Raw genomic sequence first — 10321 nt, 5'->3', positions numbered from 1 at the left:
ATCTCAGTTACACAGGTGAGGTAACGAAGGGTGATATGATAACTTTCCACTTTACCTTTGGTGTTTTTTAGAATCGAGGTTAGAAAGTAAATGGTCATTGGTTCGAACCCTAGCAGCGGCATATTTTTATTTTCCAATTTTTTTTGTGTACACCATATACCTCTCAATTTTATTTACAAACCAAGGTAAGAAGTTATATATTTACCTCAGTTTTAATTATTAACTAAGAGGTTAAATCTTATTTATTTCCATATATAATTTATTTTAAATCTCATTGTCTTGGCCTATATCATATCATTATAAATCTTGTAAACACAGAATATCAAATTTACATTGTTTTAAATCTTATTTTCATCGGCTTGTTTCATTTTTTACATAGAAACTACATTATATGTGACATAATTGGAATATATCATATCATTTTAAATCTTGTAGACCAAATGTACAAATTTACATATTCACACATTGTTCTCATAAAGACAGAATAAAAACATTTACATATATGCACATAAAAATGACAAAACCTATGTACATATACTGTAACACGGTGGGAGAACGGACTTTTAGAAATGTTGGGGATAGCAAGAGTCGCCACCGACTTTTATTTTATCCAATCGGAAAGGCTAAAAGAACAGGAAAGACCTTTGAAAGATTTTGAGTTCGGGGGGTAGGTTATACAAAGGGAAGGTATAAGCACCCTTTGTATCCATGGTTATCCATTGGCTCTTAATTGCTTAGCTCACTTTGTTTGAATTGTTTGAAAAGTTTGAAGTGTAGATTTTGAATAGGAAAAAGATTTTGATTAGGACTTTAGCTTGTAAATAAGCGTAGCCTTTTTTAAATGATTTGAAAAAAGGGGTGTGAAAAGTAATTTTGAATTTGTTTGAATTGAGCAAGCATTTAAGAGCACCTACCCTAAGATTGTCGTTCTTGTTCTTTAAGTATTTTGTTTGAAAGGGCTATCCATACCATAAAGAGGGTAGACATTCCTTTCATTGTTATAGTTTGCCTCTCATAGAGCTGCCACCTGAAGAGCCAATTATTGATGTGTTGGAGGAATGCCTTTGTTTGTGTTATTCTTAAAAGAGAACTGATATCGTTATATGGCAGATGAAGAGATTTGAGGTTGAAAAGTCTTGGATTCAATTTCTTAAAATTAGTTATCATAATCTTCAATTAGGCTATCATTTTTCATTCTTGCCATTGTTTCTTTCTAAGAATGGTGACACATTGGTATTGTGCAGTTCTTATAATGAAGAAGCAATTCTTTATAATGTGAGAAATAATAATATGCAGCGAATAGAAGTTAAAGTGCATAAAACTATTATTGATGATGAAACTCACAACTCTTTATGCTTAACCCTGGCCCAAGGTTATGTTGAAAGCTTGATTTCAATGTGTTGAAAGTAAGCTCATTATTCATGGTTTAATTTTTTGAATTTATATTAATACTAAATTCATATGTGTTGTTTTAATAGTAATAGATGATGTGAATATTAATTTAATGATTGCTTAGGTTGATTGCGTTTTATTATTTGATATATTAAATCATTTTTTGTTGCTATATTATTTTTTGGAAGAATATAAACTTATATTGAACCAAAAACATGTTAAATACAAGGTGATATCTCGATCCAACCCCCATAAAGGCAAAGAAACCCAACCCTAAGCACTTGATTTCCCTAAGCCCAACAAGGGGATTTCTGACTTTAGGGATGCACAACCCTCTATATACCTAAGTGTCTATCACTATATTCACTATATCTTTATTATCCACATGTATGCCAAAACAAATTTTGTTCTTGTAATTCCAAGCTTAATACACTATTTCGACCACTGCACTTCGAAACAATATAGCCCTCTAACATTGCCCTCTAACAATATAGCCCTCAATCTACTTGACAATTAGTTATATTCATCCACTGCAAGACTTTGATTCAAATATTTCTCAATCCTGTGCATATAAAAAACAAATGATCAAGTGTTTCCACTTGATTACAAAATTAACACCTGTTTGTATCCAGCAAACCAAATTGGTTCATCCTTTCCTTTGTAACCATCTTGTTATGATAGGCTAACCATAACATAAACATTATTCGAGACCTTGTAACATTCCTATTCATCGGATGCCTTCAATTCAGTTTAGGTTGCTCCTTCTTTAGATAGTTGTAGACCTTCTCGTTGTCAAACTTTTTTCTATAAGGCTTCATTCATGCATGCCCATCATTGTCTCCATCAGCTTAAGAATGGCTTTGAACATCCATGAGAAGGTATTATTTTCCTGCAATTGCATCAGTTGATAGTTTTTGATATAGTAGACATGAATCCATTTTATCCAAAAGCTGTCAGCTTTCCCACTCAAATTTAGGAGTAACTTAGAAATATTTTCCTTGTTCCAATCATCCAAAGATATAACATTTAAACCCCCATTGTCTTTTGCATCATAAACCTATGACTATTCCACAAAATATTTCTTCGAGGCACCTTTACTACCACTCTAAAAGAAGGATCTGCAGATAGAATCAATTTTCTACATAACTTTCTTAGGCATAGATAGGCATTAAATCCAGTATTGAGTCATGGTGCTGATGACACTATTGATAAGTTGTAGTCTTCCAGCTTAGCTTAGTAACTTGGAGCTCTAGTGGTGCAATCTAGCTACAATTCTATCAATAAGACCCATGTAATGGTGAATGGACAATGTCTTGCTGGAAAGGGGGATACCAAGGTATATAAAAGGAAGCTCGCCCTCAGGAAAGGAAGTAATCTTCATGATTTCCTGCTTTGTAGTATCATTCACTCCCCCAAAGAACACTCTACACTTTATAGGACTCACATTTAAACCAGTAGCGTGAGAGAAACCCTGCATTTTCTCTATAACAAGTTTGACAGAGATGGTATCGCCCCTAGTGAACACTAGGAGGTCATCTGTAAAGTTAAGGTTAATGATTTGGAGTCTTTCACACTTAGCATGGAAGTTGAAATCAGGGATTTTCTAAAGCTGCTTCAGGCACCTATTCAAGTACTTCATCATAATGACAAAAGGAAAAGGAGATATATGGTCCCCTTGCCTTAACCCTCTCTTAGCCTTCATGATAGAAGTAGCTTCACCACATATGTTGAGTCAATAGGAAACAATTGTCACAATAATCATTATCCACCTTCGAAACATGTTTGGTATGCCTATCTCTTGCAAAAAAATTTCCAAAGTCGGCCAGTCCAATGTGTCATAGGTCTTTTGAATATCAACATAGAGCTTGCATCTAGGAGTTAATTTCTTCCTACTATACCCTCTAATTAATTCATAAGAAAGCATGATGTGATCATGTACTTTTTGGCCAGCCACAAAAGCAGCTTGACTAGGATTGATGATGTTGACTCATGATGCAGCCTAATCTTCTAGTCAGGATCTTAGAAATCACTTTATAAATTGTTGTACACCATGCAATAGGCTTGTAGTATTTAATATTTTTAGAAGTATTACCTTAGGGATAAGACTCACCAAAGTATAATTTATAGCATGTACATCTTATCCTGCATGAAGAATTCCATAACAGTTGCAATGACATCCCACTTTACAACACTCCAAGAAGATTTGAAATTTTTTCTCTAAATCCATTAATCCCAAGGGCCTTAAGGTCTCCTATTCTCTTCAGAGCCTCTGCAATCTCTACCCCTGCCACACGAGCCTCAGGGTCCAGCCTATGATTATTAGATACCTGAGGTACATTTCTTATAACTGAGACATCAATACCATTCTGGGACATTTCTTGTGTGTTATCATTTTTTAATTCATGAGATTATCATTTTACTGCATTTGAAATATTAGTGAGGTTGTGCTGGGCTTTTAATAATTCATACATCATAAATCTGATGTATGTAGAAAACAAGCCTTTTTTGGATGAACAATATAGGTGACAACTATATCTAGTCTAACAAATCCCCTCCACTCATAGTTCACAACTTGCTTCATGATATTCCCTTCAGTATCCTCGGTAGTTATCTGCTTGACAAGCTCCTGCTTAATATCAACCTCTACAATAGTACATGTATATGACACGCGCAATTTGTTAGCAGTGCATTCATCAATAACTATTGGAGTTCCTATCACAGTACTCCCAATCTTCCCCAAACTACTAGATCCTCATAGGTAAAGTGGAAGCTGAGAAAATTTCACCCAAATAGGAACAGTGCGCGGCATCTCACATTTCAAATTGAAATTAGGTTTCCACTCCCTCAGCAACATTGGCATGGTTTGGATGGTGTAAGAATCTTTCATAACGACTTCATCTTTTTCTTTGAACGTCTTGAATTTGAGAATGAAGTACCTTTAATCATTGTAAAACATGTCCGATAGCGTCACGAAGTTCCAGAACCTTGTCATGTATTTCATAATAGTGTTGATACTTAGATCTCTACCGAGCACATACTTGATAAGAACAGATACTCAATATTTCACTTCCAATTCTACATTTGATTCATCAATTGTCACAACAACGGGGCGACAAAATATCTGGCCATACCTTTTGTTGCGTTCCGAATCTCATTGATAACATCCACCCAGAGCTTCTTCACCTCCTTTCTCTCTTCATCAGGCTTGTATTCTTCCACTAGGGTTTCGAGTCCCGTCCCTTTTCCGGCGTGGCCGCCCTCTCCCCTTAGATCCCATCCTCTTTTCGCCTCTTTCAATTCTGTTTGTTGTTTTTATATTATTGTAACGAAAAGGTTTGCTTTTGTTCATAAGCTTGTCTTTTTCTAATGTTAATTTTATGAATTAAAATTCTCCTTAAAAAAATTCAACCTACCTTGATTTTTTTTTTTTTTTGGTTTGTCTTTAGAAAGTTTAAAATAAAATGAAAGTCCTATGAATTATATCATCTTATCAAATTAGGTGACGAGTAGTTAATATACTCTACTGTTGAAGGAGTGAAGTATGTGGAGGGGGGATAATTTTTTTTCCCTGTGCTGTTAAAGAAAAGGAGCTGCATCACTTTTGTTGGAGGAATATATTGTTAATTGTTTTTTTGCAGCTATTCAATTATTTATATCTTCTTAGCTTTGCATTTGTGTTTATTTATCTCAATTTCACAAAAGATTAACCTGTGTTCGTTTGTTTGTTTGAAATTTGTTATGTTATTGTTTTACAACTGCTTTACGATTTCTTGACTGAATTTGTTATGTTAATGTTGATTGTTTTATCAGTTTTCTTGGTTGCTTGTGGAAGAAATGGTCAAGTATCACTTGAGATGCTTCATTCTTGAGCTGTAAAGAAAAGAACATATGATGTTGGAGTTATTACACATGATGGAAAATGTAAATCCATAAACAAGGCCATTTTTTCTGTTTTTGATTACATGTTGGAATAATGTGAATATATGCATCTGTTTTTTCTTTTTAAATTACAATAAAATAATGTGAATTCATAAAAAAAAAAATCACATTTCGTATCTACCATACTACAACAAATCCCTCTTACAAAGAGGACATCATAAATGACAAATCCTTGAAACCCTTTTGTTTTGTATATTAATCTTTTTTGTAAAAAAAATTAAGAAATAATTGATGTGATCAAGAACTAATAAACAAATATTTCTCTTCTCTTTTTAAAGCTTTTTAAATATCTTAATAACTTTTATGTATAAGATATTGTTAGGAAAAAAATAAGTAAGAGGAATCAATAAAAAAATATAAAACATGAGTTTTATTTTTTTTAAACTTTAATATTATTTTATTTTAATCAAAATATAAATTTTTTTCTTCAAATTAATAACTTTTATATCTATTCAAAATTCTTTTCAATAACATAATAACTTTTATATATAAGATACTGTTTAAAAAAAAGTAAAAGGAGTCAATAAAAAAATAAAATAAGTTTTATTTTGTTGTTAAAAACTTTAATAATATTTATCTTAATTAAATTATAAATAAAAAATAAGAAAAATAAATTCAAATATTATCTTAGATCTGAGAGTTATGATATATCGAAATATAAAATATATCAATATTGTTGGTGTATATGCACTTGATCCTAAAAATACAAAACAAAAATGTTTTATTAAAAAAAAGTATGAAAAAACTAATCAAAAAAAATTGTAAATTTCTATTTGTTAAAAACTTTATATAACTTTAAAGAAAGAAAATCAATTTTAAAAAGAAAAAGAAAAAAGGCTAAATTACAGTTTTGATTCCCCTATTTTGGCCAACTCATGAAATCAGTCCCCCTATTTATTTTTTAAACAGTTTTGGTCCCCCATATCCATTTTTCATTCAAAAAAAACACTGTTGTGTACTATGTTTTAGATATGCAGCATACTTTTATTGACTTGGAATAAGAAATATTAATTATTGACGACGCTTTCTACCTTTAATCGTCTTCCCTGATCGTCGTCTTTTTCTCCCAGCTTGTCCGTTCATCTCTTTCATTCTCCAAAAAAATGCTCTCTACGTTCTCTCTCGTTCAGAAAGTATCCCACGAATACAAAAAACTGAAAAATCAACATTTTTTGGACGAAAAATGGACATGAGGGACCAAAATTGTTTAAAAAATAAATAGGGGGACTGATTTCGTGAATTGACCAAAATAGGGGGACCAAAACTGTAATTTAGCCAAGAAAAAATGGGTTTAAAGGAAATAACAGATATAAATAGTTAAGAGATTAATTGCTATATATTTAGTGTAAAAAAGAATTCAAATATTTAAATATTAAATTAACTTAAATGTTTTTCCTTACATTTCTTTTCAACTAGTAACAAATCCGTGCATACGCACGGTCTCTGATTTGATACGCGCATTACTTTATATAATATATTTATTTTTAATCAAAATCAAATTTTGAATCAAATTTTTTTATCATAAATACCATTTTTTGTATATAAAATATTTAGATCAATAATAGATTTTTTTTAGTATACAAATATTATTTATGTTTATGCATCATTTAGTAAAATATCTGAATCAATGATAAATTTTCGTATATAAAAATATTTAAATTAATAATAGATTTTTTCTCGTATACCATTTTTAAATCAAATTTTTTTGGATCACAAATACCATTTTTCATATATAAAAATGTTTAGATCATTAGTAGACTTTTCCCATATACAAATATTATTTATGTTTAGGTATCGTTTACAAAAATATTTGAATCAATTGTAAATTTTCATATATAAAAATATTTAGATCAATAACAATTTTTTTTCCATTTATCTTTTTTGAATAAATTTTTTTTGGATCATAAATACCATTTTTTATATATAAAAATATTTATATCATTAATAGATATTTCCCATATACAAATATTATTTATATTTAGGTATCATTTAATAAAAATATTTAGATTAATAATATTTTTTTCCCATATACCATTTTTGAATAAATTTTTTTTAATCATAAATACCGTTATTCTAATATAAAATTATTTAGATCAATAATAGTTTTTTTTTCCGTATACAAATATTATTTTTGTTTAGGTATCATTTACAAAAATATATGAATCAATAGAATTTGATTATAATAGAATTTGACTATAAATAATAGTAGTATGTTACAATTGAATAAGTAATACACTTTTTTCTCTCTCTCTCTCTCTCTCTCTCTCTCTCTATATATATATATATATATATATATATATATATATATATATATATATATATATATATATATATATATATATATATATATATATATATATATATATATATATATATATATATATATATATATATTTCCTATTTACATTGATAACATATATTTGTGAAATGACATCAATAACAAATAATTTTTCTAATATTTAATTGTGCAAACATTATCTTAATTGTATAAACTTCACTAATGACATATATTAATATAATAATATTTTGAATCTTATAAATTAAAACTAATAATAAGTAACACACTTTTTTATATTTTATGCAATAACACACTTTTTCAACTATATTTTTAAATTCATTTTAATTGAAATAACTTTTATTTAAACTAAAATTATTATTATTTTGTTAAAAAATAATATATCTTAAACAAAAATTACTTCAACTTATATTTTTTTTCGTTATTAATATTCAATTATTGATGTTAATTTTTAAAAATTAAATATTATTTTAAATCTAAATTAATAATTATTTAAAATGATCATAATAATCTTTTTATTAAAAAATAATTTATTAGAATATTTTGATTAATATTTTATTAGAAATAATAATAATAAAATAATAAAAAGTGAAAATGAAAAAATGAAAAGTATAAAAGTGAGTTAGAAGAAACTAAAAAATAAAAACATTCTCTTTCTTTAAATTATTAATTTAGACTAATATAATAAAAAGATATTTTCTTATATATTATAAATAAGTTAGAAGTTTATATAGAGTAGAAGAATAATAGAGAATAGTATATCTAAAAAAATAATGAATACAAAATCAGCCATATCGAAGATTCCATCGCCGACATTCTTCCCCGACGATCTCATCACCGAGATCATTTCGTTACTTCCAGTTAAACCTCTTCTTCGATTCTAATGTGTGAGTAATTCTTGGAACACTCTCATTTCTGACCCTTCTTTTATGAAATTCCATCTCAAATGATCAAAAGCATCACCAAATCAGCAATTCACACTCATCATTAATCACTTCACACCTGTCGAGGAAAAAAGATGTTACTACAGTGATTGGAGTGTTGTTCCATATCCTATAAGTAGTTTATTTGATAAACCACGGTCTACCTTTGTCGCTTATTCTCGTTATTTTTTAAACGAAAATGATTACCGTCACTCTCGTATTGTTGGTTCCTGCAATGGATTGATTTGTTTGCCTCATCATGATTTGACTTCCATCCATGAAGAGTACTGGTTTCGATTATGGAACCCAACCACTAGAAAAATATCTAAAAAAATTGGATATTCTCATCATCCAAGATTAGCCTTTGTCTTCAATTTTGGTTGTGATGATTCCACGTGCACTTTTAAAGTGGTTGCATCACGCTACACTCGTGATGAATATACAAGCGAGGTGAAAGTTTTAACAGTTGGTGATAATGTTTGGAGAAATATTGAAAGTTTCCCCGTAGTTCCTTTTGGTATAAACCATAGGCAGGATGATTGTGTGTTTTTAAATAGCTCTCTTAACTGGTTGGCTATTCACAAGGACATCCAGAATTACCTCCACGACGAGTTCGCCCGGTACTACCACGACAATTGGGCTACTTTTATAAGGGATTATACTATTGAGGACCTTGCTATTGTTTCACTTGATCTGACGACGGAGACCTACAATCGGTATCTATTGCCTCAGGGTTTTGATGAATTGCCGCCGGTAGAGCCAACCATCAGTGTGTTGGGGGAATGCCTTTGTTTTTCTTATTTTCAACTAGAATCGGATATGGTTATATGGCAGATGAAGAAATTTGGGGTCGAAGAGTCTTGGTTTCAATTTCTTAAAATTAGCTATCACGTTCTTCAATTATACTATGACTTTAGTTACAATCATCCTCGATTATTGCCATTGCTTCTGTCTAAGGATGGTGATTCATTGATATTGTGCACTACTACTGGTGGTGGGGAAGAAATTATTTATAACTCGAAAGATAATAGTGTGCAGCGAATAGTAGTTAATGTGAAAAAAACTATTACTGATGATGAAAGTTGCAATGTTTTATACTTGCACTTGGCTCAAGGTTATGTTGAAAGCTTAATTTCGATTTGTTGAAAGTAAGTTCATAATCATTACTTGTTTGAATTTATGTAAATTCATAGTAATAGACAGTGTGAATATCCGTTTTATGATTGTTTAGGTTGATCGTGTTTTTTAAATTTAATGAACTAAGAATTCTCTTTGATGTACTGAATTTGTTTTTGTTTTTATTTTATATGAACCAAAAGGTTTGGCATTTTTCAGAATTGTTTTTGTTTTAATATAGGGTATTGAATATTGCTGTTCTGATTTTGTTTACACTTTCTCAAGTACATTTATGCTGATTCTGTTTTAAGTGTTGATTGATATATCATACAAATCAAATATTTTAGAGTTGTTGACAATTACAAAATATAATTTATTAAAAATATCAAGAACACAAAACAAGGCTAGAGTCTAAGGCCAATCCCTCTCTACCTATGATACTAAAATATCCATAAATAAATAATCCCCCTCCTATTTTAATGAAGAGAATTCACAATCAAACAAGATGAACAGCTTGAAAATGAAACTCACGAAAATGAAAGTGAAATTGTAAAACTACAGTAAATATTAGCGTCTAATTTTATCAAGATGATAATTTGAATCAAAATGAAACAGAAATACAAAAATTCTTTGAAAACGTCTTCACCATGACGCT

General features: G+C 29.6%; 1 pseudogene; it reads left to right on the top strand.

Moving 5' to 3' along the window:
* The first annotated feature begins 8400 nt into the window (after positions 1–8400).
* On the top strand, positions 8401–9696 carry LOC131604089 (F-box/kelch-repeat protein At3g23880-like; annotated as a pseudogene).
* Positions 9697–10321: the final 625 nt, after the last annotated feature.

Source organism: Vicia villosa, linkage group LG5 (genome assembly GCF_029867415.1).
Source record: "Vicia villosa cultivar HV-30 ecotype Madison, WI linkage group LG5, Vvil1.0, whole genome shotgun sequence".
In the NCBI taxonomy this organism is placed as follows: domain Eukaryota; kingdom Viridiplantae; phylum Streptophyta; class Magnoliopsida; order Fabales; family Fabaceae; genus Vicia; species Vicia villosa.
The sequence above is the reverse complement of the archived record's forward strand: the minus strand, read 5'-3'. Positions and strand labels throughout refer to the sequence as shown.